Raw genomic sequence first — 6166 nt, 5'->3', positions numbered from 1 at the left:
AGGAGGTCTTCCTCACTGGAATTCACGTCCTCTTCCTCCCTTGTAGGTTCGGCCAAGATGGTCAATTCAATGGCCTTGCACTCTTCTTTTGGGTTTTCTTCTGTATTGCTTGGGAGAGTACTAGGAGGAGTTTCAGTGACCCTTTTACTCAGCTGGCCCACTTGTGCCTCCAAATTTCTAATGGAGGACCTTGTTTTATTTATGAAACTCAGAGTGGCCTTAGATAGATCAGAGACTAAATTTGCTAAGCTAGATGTATTCTGCTCAGAATTCTCTGTCTGTTGCTGAGTGGATGATGGAAAAGGGTTACTATTGTTAAACCTGTTTCTTCCACCATTATTAAAGCCTTATTGAGGCTTTTGTTGATCCTTCCACGAGAGATTTGGGTGATTTCTCCATGAGAGATTATAGGTGTTTCCATAGGGTTCACCCATGTAATTCACCTCTGCTATTGCAGGGTTCTCAGGATCATAAGCTTCTTCCTCAGAAGATGCCTCTTGAGTACTGTTGGATGCAGCTTGCATTCCATTTAGACTCTGAGAAATCATATTGACTTGCTGAGTCAATATTTTATTCTGAGCCAATATGGCATTCAGAGTATCAATTTCAAGAACTCCCTTCTTCTGAGGCGTCCCATTATTCACAAGATTCCTCTCAGAAGTGTACATAAACTTGTTATTAGCAACCATGTCAATGAGTTCTTGAGCTTCTGCAGGCGTTTTCTTTAGGTGAATGGATCCACCTGCAGAATGGTCCAGTGACATCTTTGATAGCTCAGACAGACCATCATAGAATATATCCAAGATGGTCCATTCTGAAAGCATGTCAGAAGGACACCTTTTGGTCAGTTCCTTGTATCTCTCCCAAGCTTCAAAGAGGGATTCACCTTCTTTCTGTCTGAAGGTTTGAACATCCACTCTAAGCTTACTCAGCTTTTGAGGAGGAAAGAACTTGGCTAAGAAAGCCGTGACCAGCTTATCCCAAGAGTTCAGGCTATCTTTGGGTTGAGAATCCAACCACACTCTAGCTCTGTCTTTCACAGCAAACGGGAAAAGCATAAGCCTGTAGACTTCGGGATCAACCCCATTGGTCTTAACAGTATCACAGATCTGCAAGAATTCAGTTAAGAACTGAAAAGGATCTTCAGATGGAAGTCCATGAAACTTGCAGTTCTGCTGCATCAGAGAAACTAATTGAGGTTTCAGCTCAAAGTTGTTTGCTCCAATGGCAGGGATGGAGATGCTTCTTCCATGTAAATTGGAATTAGGTGCAGTAAAGTCACCAAGCATCCTCCTTGCACTATTATTATTTTCGGCTGCCATCTCCTTTTCCTGTTCGAAAATTCCTGTAAGGTTGTCTCTGGATTGTTGTATTTTAGCTTCTCTTAGTTTCCTTTTTAGAGTCCTTTCAGGTTCAGGATCTGCTTCAACAAGAATGTTCTTGTCCTTGCTCCTGCTCATATGACAAAGAAGGGAATAACAAAGAAAATATGGAATCCTCTATGTCATAGTATAGATATTTCTTTGTGTGAGTAGAAGAAGAAAAGAATGTAATGTAAAGAAGAGAAGAGGAAAAAACTCGAACACAGAGAGGGAGGTGGTGTTCAAATTTTTGGGTGAAAGAGAAGTGTTAGTAGATGAATAAATAAATAGAAGGAGATGAGAGGTGAGAGAATTTGAAAAATAAAAATTAAAATTTAAAGTTAAATTTCGAAAATAGAAATAAAAAAATTTTAAAATTAAACTTAGAATTCTAAAATTAAAAATTGAAATTAAATTAAATTTAAAATAATTAGTTAATCAAAATGAAATTTTGAAAAAGAAGGAGGTATTTTCGAAAATTTAAGAGAGATTGAATTAGTTAGGTGGTTTTGAAAAAGATATGATTGAAACAAAAAGATAAGATTGATTGAAAAAAATTTGAAAATCAATTTTAAAAAGATAAGAGGTTAGGAAAGAAGTTAGAAAAGATTTTGAAATTGAATTTGAAAAAGATATGATTGAAATAAAAAAAAGGATATGATTGAAACAAAAAGATATGATTGATTGAAACTTATTTTGAAAAAGATTTGAAAAAGAAATTTAAAAAGATTTGATTTTTAAAATTAAAGTTGATTACTTGACTAACAAGAAACAAAAATATATGATTTTAAAAATTAAAGATTAATCTTTTCTTAAAAGGCAAGTAACAACTTGAAATTTTTCAATCAATCATATTAAATGTTAGTATTAATTTTGAAAATCATGGAATAAAGATAAGAAAAGGATTTTTGAAAATTAATTTTAAAAAATTTCAAAATTATTAAGGAAAATTTGAAAAAGATTTGATTTTTTGAAAAAGTTTTGAAAAAGATAGGATTTTAAAATTGAAAATTTGATTTGACTCATAAGAAACAACTAGATTTTTTTTAAAAAAATTTGAAAAAGTCAATCCAAATTTTCGAAATTTTAAGAGAGAAAAAGGGAAAGATATTTTTTTATTTTTGAATTTTTAATGATGAAAGAGAAAAACACAAAATTGACTCAATGCATGAAAATTTTTGGATCAAAACATGTGATGCATGCAAGAACACTATGAATGTCAAGATGAACACCAAGAACACTTTGAAGATCAAGATGAACATGAAGACTTATTTTTGAAAATTTTTTAAGAAAAGAAAAACATGCAAGGCACCAAACTTAGAAATTTTTAATAATTAGACACTAACAAAATAAAAATGCATATGAAAAATAAGAAAAGACACAAAACAGGAAAATATGAAGATCAAACAAGAAGACTTACCAAGAACAACTTGAAGATCATGAAGAACACTATGAATGCATGAATTTTCAAAAATTTTTAGAAAAATAAAAGTATGCAATTGACACCAAACTTAAAAATTGACTCAAGACTCAAACAAACAACATAAAATATTTTTGATTTTTATGATTTTATTAATTTTTTTTTATTTTTGTATATAATTTTTTTTTCGAAAACATATAGGAAAAAGGAAGTAATGAAATCAAAGTACTCAATCAAGATTCCAGGAATCATACCAGGTTAGTCTAAAGCTTCATGGCCAGCCAAACTTCAGCATACCATTTTGAAACTTTAGAATTCACTCTTAAAAATTTTAAAATAATTTTCGAAAACAAAGGGAAAAAATTTTTTTGAAAGATTTTTGAAAATTTTTTTTTTTGAAAATAAAACAAAAAGAAAATTACCTAATCTGAGCAACAAGATGAACCGTCAGTTGTCCAAACTCGAACAATCCCCGGCAATGGCGCCAAAAATTTGGTGTGCGAAATCGTGATCATTCCATTCATTGGTAACGACGCTAAAAACTCAATACGCACGTTCATGATCTTATATCTGTTTCACAACTTCGTACAACTAACCAGCAAGTGCACTGGGTCATCCAAATAATAAATCTTACGTGAGTAAGGGTCGATCCCACGGAGATTGTTGGCTTGAAGCAAGCTATGGTCACCTTGTAAATCTCAGTCAGGCGAATTAAATTGTATTAAGAAATTATAGTGGATGAAAATAAATAAAATATAAAATAGGGTAGTGGTACTTATGTAATTCATTGGTGAGAATTTCAGATAAGCGTATAGAGATGCTTTCATTCCTCTGATCTCTGCTTTTCTGCTGTCTTCATCCAATCAATCCTACTCCTTTCCATGGCAAGTTTTATATAGGGCATCACCGTTGTCAATGGCTACTTCCCATCCTCTCTGTGAAAATGGTCCGATTCGCTGTCACTGCATGGCTAATCATCTGGAGGTTCTCGATCATACTAGAATAGGATTCACCCTCCTTTTGCGTCTGTCACTACGCCCAGTACTCGCGAGTTTGAAGTTCGTCACAGCCATCCCTTCCTGGATCCTACTCGGAATACCACAGACAAGGTTTAGACTTTTCGGATCTCAGGAATGGCCATCCATGGGTTCTAACTTATACCATGAAGACACTAATAACTCGGACTCGGTCCCCTGTATTAGATATCCAAGAGATATCCATTCAGTCTAAGGTAGAACGGAAGTGGTTGTCAGGCACGCGTTCATAAGTTGAGAATGATGATGACTATAATGATCATCACATCCATCATATTAAAGTACGAATGAATATCTTAGAAGCGAAATAAGTTGAATTGAATAGAAAAACAGTAGTACTTTACATTAATCTTTGAGGAACAGCAGAGCTCCACACCTTAATATATGGTGTGTAGAAACTCTACCGTTGAAAAATACATAAGTGAAAGGTTCAGGCATGGTCGAATGGCCAGCCCCCATGATCTATGAACTAAATGTCCCAAGATGTCTAATACAATAGTAAAAAGTCCTATATATACTAGACTAGCTACTAGGGTTTACAGAAGTAAGTAATTGATGCAGAAATCCACTTATGGGGCCCACTTGGTCTGTGCTTGGGCTGAGCATTGAGCTTTACACGTGTAGAGGTCTTTCTTGGAGTTGAACGCTAGTTTGTAACCTGTTTCTGGCGTTTAACTCCACTTTGTAACCTGTTTCTGGCGTTTGACTCCAGAATGCAGCATGGAACTGGCTTTCAACGCCAGTTTACGTCGTCTATCTTTAATCAAAGTATGGACTATTATATATTGCTGGAAAGCCCTGGATGTCTACTTTCTAACGCGATTAGAAGAGCACCATTTGAAGTTCTTTAGCTCCAGAAAATCTACTTTGAGTGAAGGGAGGTCAGAATCCAACAGCATCTGTAGTCCTTCTTCAACCTCTGAATCTAATTTTTGCTCAGGTCCCTCAATTTCAGCCAGAAAATACCTGAAATCACAGAAAAACACACAAACTCATAGTAAAGTCCAGAAATGTGATTTTTAATTAAAAACTAATAACAATGCCAAAAAGCGTATAAATTATGCGCTCATCAGTCTTCCTCATCACTTAAGCCATACGTTGGAGGTTGAGAGAAATCTACCTCGACGTCATCTTTGTATTCACTTGGGTAAGGTTCTTCAGGCTCAAGGAATTCAGTTGCGGATGTGAGTTCGTGATTAGGAGAGCTTTATTCAAGATCGTCACTGCCCATGGAATCAACTTCTTGGTCTGTTCCGTCCAATTTTTCACAAGGCATATGCTGTGGAGGTTGTGCACTGTCCTCCTTGGCATTAATTTTGGACTTCTCAGCGGAATCCTTTACGGTTCTTGATTCCCATGGAGGTTCAGCATCTCCTAAATCTTCAACCACTTCCTCCTCTACAACTATCAGGGCTTCCTCTACTCGTTCCAGTACAAAGCCATGCTCCTCATTGTCCACCAAGGTCTCTAGTGTCTCCTTCATGCTACTCTCTTCTTTTGATTCTCCACATGCAGCCATGGGAGTACTGATGAGCGGATAATTTATACGCTTTTTGGCATTATTTTTAGTATGTTTTTAGTATATTTTAGTTAGTTTTTATTATGTTTTTATTATTTTTTAAATAAAAATCACATTTCTGGACTTTACTATGAGTTTGTGTATTTTTCTGTGATTTCAGGTATTTTCTGGCTGAAATTGAGGGACATGAGCAAAAATCTGATTCAGAGGCTGAAAAAGGACTGCAGATGCTGTTGGACTCTGACCTCCCTGCACTCGAAGTGGATTTTCTGGAGCTAAAGAAGCCCAATTGGCACGCTCTCAATTGCGTTGGAAAGTAGACATCCTGGGCTTTCCAGAAATATGTAATAGTCCATACTTTGTCTGAGATTTGATGGCCCAAACAGGCGTTCCAAGTCAGCTTAAGAATTCTGGCGTCAAAACGCCACAACTGGCACAAAAAGCTGGAGTTAAATGCCCAAACTGGCACAAAAGTTGGCGTTTAACTCCAAGAAAATTCTCTACACATGGAAGCTTCAATGCTCAGCCCAAGCACACACCAAGTGGGCCCGGAAGAAGATTTTTGCATTAATTATTTATTTCTGTAAACCCTAGGCTACTAGTTCTCTATAAATAGGACCTTTTACTATTGTATTTTCATCTTTTGAATCATGTTTTTATGATTGAACCCACTTTGGGAGGCTGGCCATTCGGCCATGCCTAGACCTTTGGTGCACGAATTGTGAATCACACTTTTCACAACGCGTACCACTAACCAGCAAGTGCACTGGGTCGTCCAAGTAATACCTTACGTGAGTAAGGGTCGAATCCCACGGAGATTGTTGGTTTGAAG

At 36.0% G+C, this 6166-nt stretch overlaps 1 non-coding gene across 1 annotated transcript; it reads left to right on the top strand.

Moving 5' to 3' along the window:
* Positions 1 to 818: 818 nt before the first annotated feature.
* On the top strand, positions 819 to 926 carry LOC112739984 (small nucleolar RNA R71). The gene has a single exon (XR_003170917.1). It is a non-coding gene; the product is annotated as a small nucleolar RNA R71 (small nucleolar RNA).
* The last annotated feature ends 5240 nt before the right edge of the window (positions 927 to 6166 follow it).

This window comes from Arachis hypogaea, chromosome 13 (genome assembly GCF_003086295.3).
Source record: "Arachis hypogaea cultivar Tifrunner chromosome 13, arahy.Tifrunner.gnm2.J5K5, whole genome shotgun sequence".
Taxonomy (NCBI): Eukaryota; Viridiplantae; Streptophyta; class Magnoliopsida; order Fabales; family Fabaceae; genus Arachis; species Arachis hypogaea.
The sequence above is the reverse complement of the archived record's forward strand: the minus strand, read 5'-3'. Positions and strand labels throughout refer to the sequence as shown.